We start from the raw sequence: 18,615 nt of genomic DNA, 5'->3' as shown, positions 1-18,615 counted from the left end.
TGGCAGTACATCCACATCGGCCTGGCTCACAGCCCACTGCTGGAGGGACTGTGCAGTGCTCAGCCCCTTCCTCCCACACCATTTTCCTGCAGAAGACCTAAGGGACTTATCCAACCCTCCCAGAAACCAAATAGTGCATAGGTGTCCAACCCTTTGGTTTGCCTGGGCAGCATACACAAACGTTGCTCCAAAAGTAATGCCTCCTATGTTTCCATAGAACTACAACTGATACAAAAAACACAACAATACTATTTGATAGAGCACACTCTCAGCTACAAAACACTATTTTTTCAACACAGTTACCACCATTAGCTATGCATTTTCACCAGCAATGAATAAGAGCCTGCATACCATGCTTGTAAAAGTCTGTACCAGCAGAGGTGACCAACTGTCACCACTGCTGAAATGCACAGCCATCACCTCGCTGTGCTCACCTCCACTGTTTGGTCTCCATAAACGTTCACAAGTGTCAATGAATTTCAAGGGGGCATTTTTTTGGCAATTTTTTTCCACTCAGAGAAATTCAGTGGCACACTATTTCATCTGCACTTCCACGTCAGGAGCTGTTTTGTCAGCCTGCCCCTCTGCTGCTGTCTGTCGCATGGTAACAAGATGTAATGGAATATTGGTGGGAAGGGCCAACCTCTATTGCTAGACCACCAACATTCACTTCTGATTTTTGTAGGCCACTATAGTGACATAAGAGGCATTACTTTCAGAAGAGCCCTCATAAAATTTATAATGTAGTTAATGTACATAGGCAACAAAACTTATTTTAATCTTTAATATTTTTAATTAAAACAAAGAAAGAGAGAAACAAAAGCACAGAAGTAGTGGGATATGTGGCCCTGTTTTTGTGAAACTAATGCATCAGGCTGGTTTGATGGCAGTGGCTGCAATTCTTAGTGAGTCCTCAAGGTGTGTGTCTGTATGGTAACTGTTGAGTCGCAGCCTGAACCACTGATGGAGCACCTGGGGAAAGGACCCGGTCAGCCCTGGGAGCACAGGTGAAGACAATTCAGCTGTGTGACCGGAAGGGGTGGAGGCTGGCTGCACCTCTCCTAGACCTCGTTTAAGGGCTGACTGCCGCTGGGGGAGGATCTTTGGTTGCCAGTTGTGCTGGGTTGCACACAGCACATGGGCTGTGGATTGGACATCCCTGACCTAGTGTATAAGCAAAGCAGGGCTTGTGTCACTTGGGTGTGCCAGGCTTTGTGCTGGCTCCGCTCCTCCTGTGCCCACAGAGCAGGCACATCACTGCAGTGGACAGCCTTCACCATACAGCTGCTGTAAGGGTAATGCAACACAGCCTGTGAGGCCTAGGGTACCATATCTGTGGTAGGACAAGGAAAGAAGCCGTTAAAATATCTCATTACATTTCCCATCTACGTGAAGGACTTCTATATACTCCTGAGGCTGTGTGCTGCTGACTGTCATCTGGCTGTGCTTCAGTGAGAGTGGCGTGGGCTGAGTTTGAACTCAACCTCTGTATAATTTCCACACATCTTCTATCTACTGCATTCGCTCTCCCACAGGCTGCCAAGATTACATTATTTGCTTTTAAAAATCTTACATGGAAATCGAAAAGTCTCCAACATCATCACTAAACTGTGCAATGGGGACAAGCAGAAAAACTAAATTTATCACTGGAAAAACAAAACTGATATTCTTGTGTAGTTGGAAATCATTTTGGCACTGTAGTTATGGTACTTCAGTATCTTATTTTTGTTATTTTTTTCTTCTGTTTTCTTCAAGGCCAATCACTAATCATTTGTTTTACTGGCTGTGTTTTGGTCTGACAGTTTTCAAGCCTCCCTCATTCACATTCTGATTCCTCAGCTTGCTAAAGGACAGCTTATAAAACTCAGTTTCAGATAAACCAAAAATCACATTTATGCCATAAATACCCTCCATGATTACAGGAAGATGTACAGTCCGTCTCTTTTCATTGGCAGTGAAATAAGCATACAAAGCGTGCTTGAATAGCACTGTTCGTTGGTGCAGCATTGTTTTCTCAGGGATGTCATGCCAAATTTTCTTTCCTCAGTACTGTCCTTATCTGAACCTATAAATCTTTTCTTTCTAAATGATGAAAGATTCCAGATACACCTGTTGAATCCTTTGGCTCTCCTTAGGGTATTCACATCTATTACACCCACTAACGATAAGAATAAAAAGAAATACGTCATCTCATGACCATAGTAGTCACACAAACTGCTGTTGTGAGTCACTGGTAATTTACAGTGGGTTCCCTGCCCTTTTCATTTTCTTCAGAAATGTCCTGGTTTATGGTCTGGCAATATCAGAAGCTGCTATAATCAGACTGAATATTTCAGTGGTAAGATCATCTAAGATCATCAGGCCTGATCCTGAGGTGCGCAAGAGATGTTACCTTTGACAAAAGCTGCAAAGCCTTTTGAATAATTTGTAGTTTTAATTATGAATAAGCAACTGAAGCAGAAACTGAACCAAAGTTTCAAATTTCAACCTGAAAGTTCAAATCAACTGGAAGGAGAGAAGCTGGACCACAGGTGTAAATCAAAGGCAGTGCCAGCCCCCAGCCAGAGGCTCATCTTTAACTCAGAAGGGGTTTGGAGATCAGCAGGCAGGCTGTTTCTGTTTGCCATGAAATTTCCATAATGAATTACATGGAAAACACCAGAACAAAAATCCAGTTCTTTCAGTAGTATTTCTTCCTTTGAGAAGCATTCAGTAGTATTTCTTTCAGTATGCCTTAAATTTATCCATTCTCCATAGTCTTACTATAGCTGTCATATTTGGCACATCACCAGCTGGATGGTGCAGGATAGACAAACCTTCCCTGCAAATATCTTTCAGGAGTCATTAGTATTTTTCTTTTCTCCATTTGTGTTTTATGAGTATTAACTCCTCTGGCACCACTGCAAGGCAGAAACTCATTGCCCTTCATATGGGAATAGGGGAATGAAGTGGATTATGTGATTTGCCCAAAGCTACAAAGAGAATCACCATCAGAACCAAAATGAGAATTGATTATTTACTTCAGTGCTTTGTCCTGTAATCCAATTAGCAGAGAAACTTCCTTCCCCTCATCTTATGCTGTTTTCCTGCACCGGAGAATGGCACTAACTTCAACAGTGCTTGCTATTTGAAACTGCATTTTGCTGTTAAGGTTGATTTCCCCTCAAGAGGATAAAAGTTCTACCAATACATTTTTACATCTAAGAGAAAAAATAAAACATATTTCTGAATAAAAGCGATGTAACAATGCACTTTAACTAGTGTGAATCAGGCATTTCGTGGTGTTTCAGCCACAACCCGATGCAGGCAGCAGCATTCTTTGTGCCACCTGGTGGTCAGAGGCCATCAAATGCCAAGCTCAAAACCAGCGCGCGACCCATCAAAGGCGCCCCTGCAAATTTAGCTTCTGCTCTGATGATGACTTCTGAGCTGCTTATGTTTTCCTTTCTTCTACTATTCCTGTTCCTTGTCTTCCACTTGGATCACTGTGAGCTGGGCTGCTCAAACTTTGGAAAGCTTCAGGAAAGCGTGACCTGAAAACAGGCTTAAGTACATGGATATTCTCAGGAGCATTCCCAACTTACAGAAATGCCATATTTCCGTGGAATAGGGAATGCACTTTCTTCACTGCTTGGAGAAGGAAACTGACAAAACAACCAAATAAATAAAGTAGCTTCTACACACAGAAGATTCATCACTTCTGTTCCTGAGACAACTGACATAAATGGGTACCTTGGATAGTGGAGACAACCAAGATGACTTGTACTGCCTTTTTACTGTCTTTAGAAATGAACAGGATGTTCATTTCTAGAACAGACATAGAACAGACACAGAATGTTATTTTTTTTCCCCTCAGAATGCAGGGCATTCCTGCAGCTATATGGATTCCTGCAGCTATACCTTAATGCTGCGTAGGGCTGTGAGGAGTTCTGCTCCATGGCCTTGTGCACTGACTGCTCCTCACAGCTGAGGCCTTCCTGTGAGGACAAGCAACACAATGGCAGGACCTCAGGAAATGGATCAATCTTTTTGGATTCACCTCTGGGAAAACACAGGGAGGGACCAATTTCTGCATGTAGCCATCTTCTTCCAAAAGTGCAAACAAAATGCCACTATAGCAAGGGAAATACAGTTTAATTAAAAAGCCCAGCAGTACCATCATCTGTGCTGACATTTTTCCTACTTTTCAGTGGAAATATCATTAACTGCCTTCTTTAATAATAAGCCCATTTTTTGAACAATGGCAAGAAACTATAAAGTTGATGTGGCTGATAGATCAGCTCAACAGTCAAATGCTATGGCCGCATAGCTGTGTTTGCAAGGCTATGCAAAGTTAAAGTGTCTTTAAGCTGATACATTTCAACTGAGAATTGTTGAAAGAATAGATATGATAATTCCTAATCCTAAAGGGCTTAAGACGTGAAGAGCATGTTAATTTTCCACAGTTTACTTTACTGTTACATAAAATGTACATTACTGTCTGCTAAGATCAGCCAACTGAAGACAGCAGCTCACTAGACTCAGTTGACGGTGTGTCATACTTTGTACACATACTAACACATTTGGTAAAGATATAACAACTCAACAATAAAAGCTTCCTTGTTTGGATTAGACAGCCTTTAAAATCCTTCATTACACCCTGCAGCCCTAGTGCAAGTCAGTGCCAAGGCTTTGGTATGTGAGCAGCCTAAAGCAGTTCAACCTGTTGGGCAGAGGCTGTGGGTAGGTCTTTCAGTGGATGTCCTTGGCCAGGTCCAGCTAAGACTCACAGCCTGCCCCTTGTGGCTTTGGCAGCAGGACAGGTTTCTACTCCCATCCCCTGGGCCCAGTTGGGCCAAGCCTAACTCACCTCAATATTTCCCCCCATCCCTCACTCAGGCAGGGCTCCTCACTCCTTTCCAGGCACAACCAACCCAAGCAAATGACAGATCTGTCATTCCCCCTGCCTAGGTCAGCCTGGTCCATTTTGCCTAAAACAGGCCAGGAGATGGACACTGGTGAGCCCAAAAAGCCTGATGCTGTGCTAAGGAGGTCAGTGTGCGCAGACAGGGGTAGCCTCTCCAGCTGTCACCTCCTGAGTGGCAGGACATCGTGTGTGCATCTTATTCAAGCTCAAGAGGGTCTGGGATGGCTCTGCCAGCAGAGTTGTGAGGGTAATAACCTCCAGCAGCTTGGCTTGTAATCTTCATCTGGGATGGCTCTCTACAAAATGAACATCTGTCCACAGCCTAAAGATATGTTTCAAAACTGATTTAATTAGACCAATGCAAGCACCCATCTGGATACTCTTAGCGCTTTGGCTCCCGTTCACCTAGCAAACAACAGCAGTGGATGAAAATTCTTATCACCTGCCCATGTTGCAAAGTGGCTAGAAGGAAATAAGGATGTATCAACCACTCTAGAATGGCATCCTTATGATTAAAAATTTTGGTGAATCCCAATGAGGTTCTTTAAGAAGGTGCTGTCCACTGAGATCTCCTGGGTGCAGTGGCTAAAAGCACAGCAGATGGACCATCTGACCATGGCAATGCTAACATCCATGTCATTGCCAGAATAGCTGAGTTAGTGGACTCACTGAGTGTAGAAATGGTTTATACTGCATTATGCCCTGGTCAGTTACTTACCATGTGGGAAAGCTTCCCTCCCTTACCCAGCTGGCTTTTGCGTTCCCCTACTACTGGACCACAAAGCATACAGATGCTCCCCATCCATTTTAATGCACAGTCAGATGGGCTAAAGAGCCCATAGGAGAGGCTGATCCACAAAGAGAGCCCAAAGGAATGGCAGAAACAAACTGCAGACGGATAGTTACATATGAAATCGGTGCACACATTTCTGCAGCAAGGGCCTAACTTAGACCACATAAGAATAAATTGGTAGATTCTAGTTCAATTAAGGCATCCGCTGAGGATATGGCTTTTATTTAACTGCATTATTTGAAGATAAACCAATGAAGTTTATGCATAAATGTTAGAAAAGCATATCATACAGATTAAATGAGAAAAAATAATCATTTTGACAACTGAGAGCACCATCATTTTTCAGTACCATTCGGAAGCTGCAGATAATCCAGGTCTCTAACAGGTTTTTTCTAAACCTTTAATAAAAAAAAAAAAAAAACACCTCCGAATTTAAATCGCTTTCACTTCACCTCATGCTTACTACTCACTATTAAAATTCCTTTTAAGAAAAACAATTGGAATTTTAACTAGTTACAGATGGTAGAGATAAAAACGGTCCTTAGAAATCTGTGTTTGAAATAGGATTTGCAGGGAAAGTACTGCTTATGTTTGCTAATGTTATCCAGGCTGTCTATTTGTACACAAGAGTCAAAAGTCTACAAGTTTTTGCCTGTGGTAAAAGTGAATCAAAAGAATGAGGGAAGACTGTGAGCTTTAGAACCTCCTGGTAGCTGGAGCTGCTTTATCTAATAACAGCATCTTCGACAGATGCACTTCAAAAAATATTGGTCGTCTTCATGAAGAAAACAGTTCTGGTAACTGGTATCAACCTCTGGCTCTATTCTCTGGCTACCTTTGTTTAATAAAGGTGCACAAAACCCAGAAGCTATGCCCATTTGTTGCTTTGAAATGGTAGAGGCATTATTGCTCTGCACCTGCTGTGAGGAGCAGGTCTTGGCTGTCTGATCCAGCTCCACTATCGGCTATTTTCACCTCCAGGCTCCCTTGGCTTCTGTGTGGCATTCACCATCAGGGCAAAACTAGGAAAGTTTGGAGAGAAAAAGAATATAGAAAAAAAAAGAAAAAAAAAAAAAGGATGAAACTCCAAAGCAGAACAATCTCTTTACTTAATGGGATTCTTGTTTTTGCCAAAACCACTACTTTTGCTAACATGCTGTGAGTCATTATTGCCCTGTCTGCAGTTGAGGGCCTCTGGAGAGGAACTTGTTTTGACTGTGATTACTTCTGCACAAGTGGTACCACCTGCACAGAATCTCCATTTCCATGGTCTGCAAGACAGGATTAGTCTGTAAAAGTCCACAAATGAGGAGAGGGCAGAGCCAGCACGTTGGGGCTTGGGGCTATACAGTGCACACTGCGGCTTTCCAACAGATTCATCCTCTGTAACTGTTGGCATGCTGCATCCCTACTGTGGGCTGAAGACAGACCTCAAAGAGAGAAAGGACTGTGATATGTAGGCTCATCACAGCGTGAATATTCACTATAGCAAACAGTCTACTTTAGCTAAATTTCTGGCAGAAAAAAAGAGAGTTCCACATCTGAGATTTCCATTTAAGGACTTTTCTCTTTCAGCTTGGCCAGCTGTAGCATCACTCAGGGTGGACAAAGCTTTTCACTGACACAGGCAGTCAGCCCGCCAACACCTTTCTGCTGCTCTTTGGACCACTGCCCTTTTCTCTCTGTCCCATGAGGACATGGAGGCAATCTGGAGGGACATCCAAAGTCACAGCAATACAGCCCTCACAGCTGCTGCATGCTGACGCATCTTTCCTTCATTCTCACCCTCATCCTCAGTATCTGGCTATTTGTGAGAAAAGCTAGAGCATTCTATATCCCAATAGACTGGGGACAAGGGGAAAATGGGTTTTTCTACCATATGTCTGCTGGAAGCAGGATGGATTTTGATCTTTGCTCCTGATGCTCCAAGAGCAGAGAGGAGAGCTGCTCAGCAAAGCTCAGGAGCCCGGCAAGGAGAGGGGACACAGGAGGAGGATGAGGAGGGCAACCCTGAAAGGGATGGTGAATGTCATCACCCCATAACCCTCCAGTGCTGTGTCTGTGAGGACATGTGGTCATCAGTAACAGCACTGCTTCCAGCTAGATACTTAGGGAAAGCAAAGCAAGGACTGGCATAATTTTACACTGTGTGGTTAAAACATTAAAATAAGCAAACTTCATTTTGAATAACAATGACATACATCTGTAAAGAAACCATAATTATTTTGCTATAAATATGCCAACAAAAGCAGTATTTTACAGAGTATCTGGAGAACTTTCCTTGCGGCTGTTTTAGCAAGCACATGACAGTTTACACAGCTTTGAGAGATTCAAACTGGTGTTGTTCTTTTCCATAAGAGCCACTTACGTCTCCTGGAAAACATTATATTTGGGTTTTACTACTTGTCTTAGATTTAAGTACTGCAGAATGACAATCACTGCATCAGGGACATCTGCCCCATGATGCTCATCTTTGGCAGACAAGATAACAGTCTCTGGCAGCTGCATGTTTGCAGCTGCACTTCTGTATCTTTGCTAGAGACAGGGAGTCTACATTGATCCAAGGACATGGTTGGTGAAGGTGCTACACCTGTTGGACTTAGACATCTTTCAGAATCTTGATTACTAATCTTAATACACCAGAGGAAAAGAGCAGATGATTCTGACATTCTGAATGTCATCTGACCACATAATTGATGCAATTCTTAATTGCAAATTCAAGTTATTCAACAGAAATATTTGTGGCAACCACAAGGAGTCTAAAGTTACTGCTTTTCTGAGAAAGATAACATATTAAAGAGCAGGCCTGTTACTGCCACTGCCTGTTACAATGCAAAAAATACAGGGGTACAATGAGATTATCATTTTAAGAGATCTAAGGAAGACAGAAAGCTTGAAAGGAGACAAATGTGTTCTGTGTGTAATTAAACAAATTTACTGATGTGGAAAGCCAGAGTTTAAACTGGTTCCAGGTTTATGGATAGAGAGTCCAGCAAGGCTAACAGAAAGCAAAGATTCAGAAAACATCTCCAGTTCACAAGAGCTTAGCTGCATACCAGAAGTAGGAAGACGGCCCCTGGGCAAGGATCACCATATGCTTCCCACATCCTCAGGAAGGAGCACAAGAGGCTGCTGCAGGGCTGCAGGGAGCAAAGGCACTGGGCTAGAAGGGCTTTTGATCATGTTTAGCAGAGTCATTCAGATGTAACATTAATCCAAAAAAAGAGACATAATGAAACGTCTGTTATGGATGACTTCATAATTGCCCCAAGAGAACAAACTGGGATAGCAATTAATTTTATGGAGAACAGCAGAGGCTTATGAACTTCTGCAGAGACCTACTTTCATGCATTAATAAAGCAAGTGGAATAAATAAAATCTGCAGGAGAGAAGATGCATCAATAAAATTGTCTCCAAATTGTGTTTCCACATTTTCCCCCATAAGCTGATAAGTTTGCAAAACTTTTTTTTAACTTTATAGTGTATGTGTACACACATATATAAATACATACATTTAAACTTTCCCAATGAGTAAGGAAAACCAGAAGCCTCACAACACATCAAAGCATCTCACAGGAAGAAAATGGAAATTCTAAGCAGGAAAAACATGGCATTTGAATACAACAGACTTTTCAGCTGCGTTATTCTGTTCATGATATAATGTGTATTTTAAGCCATAAACAAAATCACAAATACTAAAATAGCACTTTACGTAATGCCCAATGAAGATATCTATCACAAAGATAAAAAGAACAAACCAGTTTATTACATGCCAGCTTACTGCTGTTTATAGCTAGAAACAAATCTAAGTAGATCAACTGAGGACATCAGAGAATAGATCTGCGTTAAAGAAAATTAACTCCATCAGTCAAAGTCAAATAGCAAAAAAAAACCTTTAGTAAATAGATTTGACATTAAATGCAACCACCATGCTCCAGAACCTTAAAGAAAAGCTAAGTGGCAATCAGAACACCTTTGGCAGGCTGAGATCAGGCCACATTTAATTGAAAATGAGATGAAATTGTTTGCCAGACACTGTGCGACCTTCTGACCACCCACAAATGCTGAGTCCTGAGTAGACCCCACAGAGATCACTGTGGAGAACCATGCACACGCAGAGCAAAGTCGAGGCAAAGCCCACCCTCAGCAGGCAGAGGATTTCCTTCCTACTGCCAAGTGTCAAGCCAACTGGCAGTGGCACCTTCTTCATGCCATTCCCTGTGGGCGGCCAGGGAAACAAGCAGATACGATGCATGACAAAAAACAAGAAGATTAATGCTGCAGGAACTTAAGAGAGAGCACACCTTCAATGCCATTTATGAGTATGAGGCACCTGGTTTCAGTGGAGCTATGCCCAGCTATGTGCGGCCTGAATTTTGTTCTCAGTGACAAGCAGGGATATGGCTGATGCTCTGATGTGAAGTCAAAATTGACAAACTCTCAGATGCCAGACCTCATCCGCCCAGCATTGAAGAAACTGCAAGAATTATGCTGACTTAATCTATTTTAATCTCCATGGAATAACTGATTTGAAATATGAAGTGATGGTCCCAGTTACTTAGAAAAAGCAAAATCTGAAACGTGCTTTTGAAATAACCAGATTTTACATCAGTAGAACAATACTATCTCTGTTATTATTGATGTTGTTGTTTTACTGATGAAAAAACAGAAGCACATAGGACTAAATAATTGCCACAGAATAGATGTTCAGGTGATGAAGGAATGTATCTCCTGAAAAAAATTCTGTGCTGTGTTTTCTTTTTTCCTCTCTGTGAAACTCATGAAACACCTTTAATAATAAGGAGATTGGCATTTGATTTCAGTATGTACAGAATCAGGCTGACAAATGATCACATATGTCAAATATCACAGTAAATTTCTCATTCTTCTAAGTGAATATATCAAACAAAACTCCCCTTCCCTTCCCTTCCCTTCCCTTCCCTTCCCTTCCCTTCCCTTCCCTTCCCTTCCCTTCCCTTCCCTTCCCTTCCCTTCCCTTCCCTTCCCTTCCCTTCCCTTCCCTTCCCTTCCCTTCCCTTCCCTTCCCTTCCCTTCCCTTCCCTTCCCTTCTTTCTTCTTTTTTCACTTTGCCCCATCTTTTCAGAATCTTATACATGTCAAACTTTTAAAATATTTCTTACAATATATTGTAATTAGTATCTGTAGTAGGTTATAGTAAGTTGTCACAACAGATTAATAGATTCGTGCTTATACAACAGCATGAGTTTGTCCCTTTCAAGGTCTGGGCACAATATATAAACATATAAACAAAACAATACATTATTTTTTTCTCCATAAGATTTCTCTATAGAGATTTGGAGCTGTCTGCTTGAAATGCCCAAGTCAGAAATACAAAGGGAAAAAGATTAGCCGGTGTTAGCAATTCAATGAGCAAAAAGCTCTTGTAACAGATTTTGGCTTTTTCAATGTGTTCTAAAAACAATCCAAACATTTCTTCATGCCAAGGAGTTTGACATTACATCTTCACAACACAGAGAAGTTTGTACATTTTAAGAACAGAATTTAGACTGAGATTCTGCAAATCCAAACATTCTACCACATAAATGATTCTATCAAAATGCTGAAAGAGAGCAAATCTTGAAGGGCAAGAGTTGGCCCTGCAGCTCAGAGAATGCCACAGAAGGGAGAGGGGAGTAGGGATCCATATGGAATTCAATAGATCTTTGTAACCCTTGTGCTGAAAATTGTTATTTCCATATGTGTAGAGCGGACACAAGCTGCCAGATCAGGATCATAATGCTTTTTTTTTCCTCTTTCAATCAGTATCAACTGCTAGAGACATGAGGGCATTAATAGGATGGGTTCTTCCCACCCTGACAAGGCGCAGGACCCCACTGCAGTCCAGCTGACCTTCACCCATGGGCTGATGTCTCAGCTTGGCCTCAGCCCATACAACAGATGTTCCTAGCGCCCAGAGCTGGGGGTGCCCCAGCTGCCCCCCACTGTCCTGCTCCCTGCTGGGTTTGTGGGATGGGCATGTCCTGCCCTGCCACCTCACAGGGGCCCGTGCTGTGCCCAGACCCAGGGAGCAGCCAGCTCTTGGCTGATGCACACACCTACACAAAATGTGAAGCTGCAGAAAATCAAGCCCATAAAATAGAAACACAGGCACTGTGTGGGTGCCTGCTGGGTATATAAGCTGGGCTGGCAGAAAGTCAGCTTGGTTGGAGCTGGTGTTTCTGAGAGGTATGATAGGGGCCATGAAGCGTTATTCTGTCTTCTACAGAAACACAAGTCTTGTTTCAATGGATTACACTATAATGTAGAATTTAAATTTTGTCTTATTTCAGCGCTCCAGACTGTTAGGAGCTGTCTTTCTAACATGCATGTCTTTTCGTCTCACAGACAGAGCTTAATCTCATTGAAAATCCAGTTGTTATTTACAGATTTGATTTAATCAGGCAGAAGTATAATTAAGAATGTGCTATTACCCAAAAGCAGACATTACATAAATTTCATTCTATTTTTCACTCTTCCTGGCTCCTATCTCCGGAATCTGACATTAACCACAACAAACACAAAAGTGGATAAAACAAGCCAAATTCCCCTTTCTCTATTCCAGTGTAAATATAGGAGCAATGCTGTTGAAGTAATCACTTTGGGGTAGAATCACTCCATGAGACCAGGATTTTCTCTGAACAGACACTAATTGTCAGGAAACCATGCCGATCTTGAGGCCAGATTTTTATCTTGTGTGTTGATATGCAAGAGCTCTGGCATGGATGGGACCTCTGAGGTGCACACAGTGGGACAGCCTGGCAATCCCTGAGGTTGGGGACACCTGCTAACATGGTCCTGTGTTTGAAGATGTCACTCAGCTTGTGGCGTGGCATTCTGAAGAGCACATAAGACTTCAGTGCCCTGGTGCTGTTTTCAAAATGCATTAATTTCTCAGAAGGTTGAGCCTCTGAGAAGAACTTACATTAAGTTTCATGCTTTTACATGCTTGAAAATGCATCTGTCATTTCTGTAGGTGAGACATAATCTCCTGAGACCTACACCTTTGTGAGATTCAACTTCACAGCCACCACCTCTCCTTTAAGCTGAACTTAATTAAGTTTCATTTTGAGGCTCTCCTTTTGGTATTCCTGAGCATGACAATGAAACAGCGTGGGTCAGAAAATGGAGACCTTGTAGCTAACTCTGGATAGGGGATAGCGCAATGCCCTGTAGACTTAGATCTACATGAAATGTGGCAGCATTCACAGACGACACCTTAGTCAGGCACTGAGCTCTCTAAGTGTTTACCTTGGGTCTGCACAGGTGATGGGGCTGTTGTTCCAGGCATCCCTCCACATCCTCAGATGCCTATATACTTCCACTTGGTCCAGATGCATAACTAAACCTGCAAACTGCAAGTGATCCTTGAAGCCAGCTCGTTCTGATTTATAGCTCCTGTCTCTTTTTCTAAGGCAACGTTTTTTAAAAGTTTGTAGTCTAGGTGTAAAGGCACTGAGTCTTCCAGAGTTAAATACTGGCCACTTTTCAGTAATGAAGAAATTGCCAGAAAACTTACTATTTTCTCCATATTAGAATCATAGAATCACAGAATCACCAAGGTTGGAAGAGACCTCCAAGATCATCCATTCCAACTGTCCACCTACCACCAATATAACCCCACTAAAACATGCCCCTTAGTACAACATCTAAACGCTTCTTGAACACCTCCAGGGGCACTGACTCAACCACCTTCCTGGACAGCCCATTCCAGTGCCTGACCACTATTTCAGAGAATAATTTTTTCCTAATATCCAATGTGAACCTCCCCTGGTGCAACTTGAAACCATTACCTCTGATCCTATTGCTAATTAAGTGGGAGAAGAGGACAACCCTCACATTGCCACAGACTCCTCTTAGGCAGCTGTAGCTACAAGGTCTCCCTTGAGCCTCCTCTTCTCCAGACTGAACAATCCCAGCTCCCTCAGCCGCTCCTCATAAGGCCTGTGCTCCAGAGACCCCCCAGCAGCTTCATTGCCTTTCTTTGAATACATTCCAGGATCTCGATGTCTTTCTTGAAATGAGGGGCCCAAAACTGAACAGAATACTTGAAATGTGGCCTTACCAGTGCTCAGTTCAGAAGGACTATCCCTTCCCTGCTCCTGCTGGCAACACTATTTCAGATGCAAGTCAGGTTGCCATTGGCCTTCCAGGCCATCTGGGCACACTGCTGGCTCATGTTTAGCCCAGCGTCGACCAACACCCCCAGGTCTATTTCTTCCACACAGTCTTCCAGACACCCTGCCCCAAGCCTGCAGCGTTGCCTGGGGTTGTTGTGGCCAAAGTGCAGGACCCAGCATTTGGTTTTGTTGAACTTCATCCTACTGGCCTCAGCCTGGAGATCCAACCTGTCTGGATCCCTCTGCAGGGCCTTCCTACCAAGTAGATCAACAATTCCTCCCAACTTGCTGTCATCTGCAAACTTATTGAGAATGAACTCAATCCCCTCGACTAGGACATCAGTAAAGATAATGAACAGGACAAGCCCGAGTACCGACCCCTGGGGAGCACCACTCATGACTGGGTCGCCAGCTGGATTTAACTCCATCCACCACCACTCTCTGAGCTTGGACATTCAGACAGTTCTTAACCAAGAAAGGAGTGTACCTGTCCAAGCCATGGGCTGCCATCCTCTCTAGGACAATACTGATGGAGACAGTGTCAAAGGCTTTGCTGAAGTCTAAGTAGACTATGTCAACAGCCTTTCCCTCATCCATCAGGCAGGCCACTCAATCATAGAAGGAGATCAGGTTGGTCGAGCATAACCTGCCTTTCATGAACCCATGCTAGCTTGGCCTGATCCCCCAGTTGTCTCACACATGCCGTATGATCTCACTCAAGATGATCTGTTCCATAACCTTACCTGGCACTGATGTCAGGCTGACAGGCCTGTAGTTCCCCAGATACTACTTACGACCCTTTCTTGATACAGGAGTCACAGTTGCAGACCATAAGCAACTGACCTAACTTCTCAGCTGTCAGTCAAGACAACTTCTGTCAGATTTTATTTACCTCCTTGCATTTTCTGGTACACTTTGTACCAGCCCTCATGTGAAAATTCCCCCCAGATGAGGCAGTCTATCTCACTGATAAATGCCTTTATCAGATTCTAGGGCATTTTTAGTAAAAATGGCCTTGTAAATAATAAGAATGGATGGATTTCAAGTGAGAGACTGAGGAATAAAATGACTCCCACTGCTTTGATATTTTAAAAATCAAACAAATTGAACTTCTGGGATCGACTATAAGCTCTTTATTTTTTGTGAAGGCATTAAGACATGGTTGAAGAATCTGACCACATTCAACATAGTTATGAGGGAGGCTGTTTAAACATGACTGAGTGCACACTGAAGCAAATCAGACCATTAAATGTCAGCACTGCTAATAAGGCCTTTATGGATTGTTTTCTCAGAAATATTTAGCTAATGTTCTTTTCCACTGGCTGATCCCTCTGGGCACCATCAGTCATTCTGGGACTAGCAATCACAAGTTCAGATGGCTCAGAAAGTTTCAGGTCACTCTCCCTCTCTTAAGGGAAAAAAAGACAACATAAAACTATGTGAAGATTGATGGCTGTATAGCTAACCCACAGAGTGTGGCAATGGCCAGCTGTGGACTTGACGTGTATCCCACAGCAGGGATGCAAGGTAGTGATGTGAGGTCTTAAGAGCCTCTGCTGTCTGAGAGGCACAGATGCACTGACTGTAGTGTTCTGCACTACTAAGCCACTGTGAATCTTGCAGATAAGAAAGGACCAAGAGTATTAATATTTCTCATTTACACCTTTTTGCACAAGGAAGTTAAATATATCTTTCTATCCTACTCAGATACCTGTGTACATTTACTGGAAGTGTACTCAAAGCTAGCAAGGAAATACAAATGTAAGAATACAGCCAAGATAGCTTGTGACTAATAATCACTGGCTTTTGACCCAGTTTTTATTTATAAAAGATTGATGGGAAATCTCTTATGATTGTTTCAGAACAATGCCAGTTAGTAAATTTAAAAACTAAGATATGCATAGCTGGATAAGGGAGGAAGATTAGATCACATACCGAGAAGTCTCAGGACTGGGAATTTGCTACAATAACTTAATTCTTAAACTTAAAAAAAATGTTAATGAGTACAATCTGAGTATATTGGTAACGCATTGAGATTTCCTAGAAACCTGATGATACAGATCCTCTGTCCAGCATGTAGCTTCAATAGGAATCCAATACGTGGAGTATCTTTTCATGGTAGATCTGCCATGTCAGCAGATCTGCAACAACACAGCAGAATAACTTTTAGGATACTTTTCTGACATTAAAAGAATCAGGTGATCTTTCATGTTCATGCACAAGGGCAACGACTGTGCTGCTTGTGCAGTATAAAAGGTGATGAAAAAACTCCATGTGTCACCCTCACTTAGAAAAGCTGTTCCAGAAATCACCTCACATTAGAAGCGATGAGTGTGTCTATAGTCTTCCAGTGAAAGCTTTGGCATGCTCATGCCCTGATTTGGTACCTATTGAAAAGCCACTTTCTAAACTTGGACGAACATTCTAATCCTTTGCTCATCTCATTCTCTTTATTATCTTTGCTGCTGGCTTCAGTGATGATAATTGTAATTGTTGTTAACATGAATACCATCTGCTTGTCCTGATTTTTGCTATTTGGGTAAAAAAAATGAACTTCTCGAGTGTTGTTTTTCCTTGAAGAAACATTATTTGGCACATATAAATGACATTGTTTCCTATTCCAGCTTACAGACAAAAGTGTACGTTTTTGAAAAGGACAACTAGAAAAAAGGAGAAAGTCTAATTTATGACTCACATTCTGCCTAACGTTTAACTCTATGTGATCAAGTGTTGCACTGGAATATAGGTGACTCCTGAAAAAAGAATCTGGGAAGTCTTAGACTGCCTTCTAACTCTGTGAGTCTCGATGAACTGAAAACTCTGATTTTGGCCTCCTCATTCAACCTGGAATTTCAAAAGCATGGCCTTAAGTTATTGTTCACTTTCAGACTAACAGTTTATCTTTTAGAGCAACATCCAGGAAACGGGAGGCATGGGTTCAGTGCTGTACATCCTCTCTTGGTCTGTAATGTACACTTCCCAAGAGACCACTGCAATAAAGTAGAGAGGCGTCCTACACTCCTCCTTTTAAAACTGGATTGTTATGCACGAAGAAATATAAGGGCCAGAAGTCAGGGCGAAAACAGGTCCTGATTCTGTGGCCTAACACATGGCTTCCCAAAGGTCATTTGTTTGGGGACCACTGTTGGAATTAGCCTTCTGTATTTCCCCTAAGCCTAAATTTGGGACTTTGAACAACATCACCTGAACCTTATTACCATTTTCTCCTAATCTCATCTCTATTACCCTTCCTACAGTCCCACTGTTTTGGTTCACAGCCCCATCTTTCCTTAAGAAGCCCCATCCCATTGCTAAAAACTTTTCCTGTTCTTTATTTTCCAACACCTGCATGCCTTTCCCTGGCCAAACTCACTCTCAAACCACAACGTCCCTCTAAGGCACATCCTTATTCCAACAACCCTGTTCTCGCTACCTTCCCCAGATGAATTTTTCCCAGAGCCTTACCAGGAACACATGTCCCAGGCTAATTTATTTCCCATAGGCACATGAGAAGAACAGCAGGAGAGGTGTGGGAACTGAAAACAGCTTCACACATCAGTAGGTTACTGGCCAGCTGATGACAGGAGCAACTGCATGACAGTTCTCGTTATGTTTTGTCAAAGATCTTGGACAGGCAAAACCAGCAGTTGTGGACGTTGTTTCTGCTTGGCTGATGCACAACACAGTGTGGGAACATCTAGCCTATTGATTCAGGCTTTCATCTGGTAGAGGGTAGTTTTTGTTCCCATCCTTGGTCCTTAGGTCATGTCTGCTTCTCATCCATCATCTCTGTGTAAAATGCATAGGCAGTCTTAGGCTCCAGTTCCCACCAAGCTGCTCCCTCCTGGCCATGTGATTAAATTGTTCCTCCCTGCAGACAGCTTTGCTGTCCCTGATTTAAGTCCCATGAAAATCCATGAGCTTTACTTGGGTACACCGAGTAGACTATCAGAGCAAACACTGCTGTGAAGTTTGTGCTTATAGTTTGCTACTGCCTTGGAGTCATCATTTGCTGTTCTCCTGTAATGCCACACATTCATATGTTAATTCACTCTCAGAAGCTTTTGTGCCTGCCTGTACTGTAAGCATTTATCAAATGACAGCAAAATTAATAGTTTGGTTTCTGCCAATTTGATATAAGATGTTTAATATGAAAAGCAGAATATAAATCACTGAAGATAATTTTGGAGCATCACTTACTTCTCTTCAGTAATCTTTTCATTCTTTTTTCTTTATTGCATCAATATCAAGATGCAGACTCTCGTTTCCTACTCTTGGTAAAGAGTGTGGATGTGGATGTGAACGTGGATGTGCTGGTCTTTTTTCTGCTGAATAGTTTTGGTCATGCCATATATCAGAGTATGGCCATGGAGATAACATGAGCTTTGGGTAAATATGTCCGTTTGGGTTTTCAAGTCAATGAGCAAATTCATTTTGTAATATAATTATGAGTTTGAGAATGAACCTGATTTTCACTGTATAAAAAGTTTTATGGTATTTCACAGATATTTTTTTGAATTGTTGGCCCCATTTCTTCTCTTTCTCCCCGCAGAAACCTGTGGACTCTGATTTGCTTCTGTGCTGTAAGTCAGCACTGAAGGAATGGACAACTCCAACAAAACCCCCCACAGATGTGTTGTGAGAGTCCAGCAAGTGAATTAGAAGAAACAACTCGACTCACAATATCTCACCTGACTCATGTCTGAATCTCAGCTAATGCAACGCTGATTTTGAACACCTTTGTATATCAGGTACTGCAACTCCTCAACACATTTCTG

The 18,615-nt window shown here is 42.4% G+C and overlaps 1 protein-coding gene across 7 annotated transcripts in view; it reads left to right on the top strand.

The window, feature by feature from the left end:
- The window catches only part of C1QTNF7 (C1q and TNF related 7), a 56,078-nt gene that overhangs the window by 35,023 nt on the left and 2,440 nt on the right, over positions 1 to 18,615 (top strand). For all 7 annotated transcript variants that reach the window (XM_040700460.2, XM_046940358.1, XM_040700461.2 and 4 more), the window contains one exon: positions 18,390 to 18,588. The gene's annotated coding sequence lies outside the window, so the exon portion shown is untranslated. The remainder of the gene's footprint in view (positions 1 to 18,389; positions 18,589 to 18,615) is intronic.

The sequence above is a fragment of the Gallus gallus genome, chromosome 4 (genome assembly GCF_016699485.2).
Source record: "Gallus gallus isolate bGalGal1 chromosome 4, bGalGal1.mat.broiler.GRCg7b, whole genome shotgun sequence".
NCBI lineage: Eukaryota > Metazoa > Chordata > Aves > Galliformes > Phasianidae > Gallus > Gallus gallus.
This window is presented reverse-complemented; position numbering and strand designations above follow the sequence as displayed.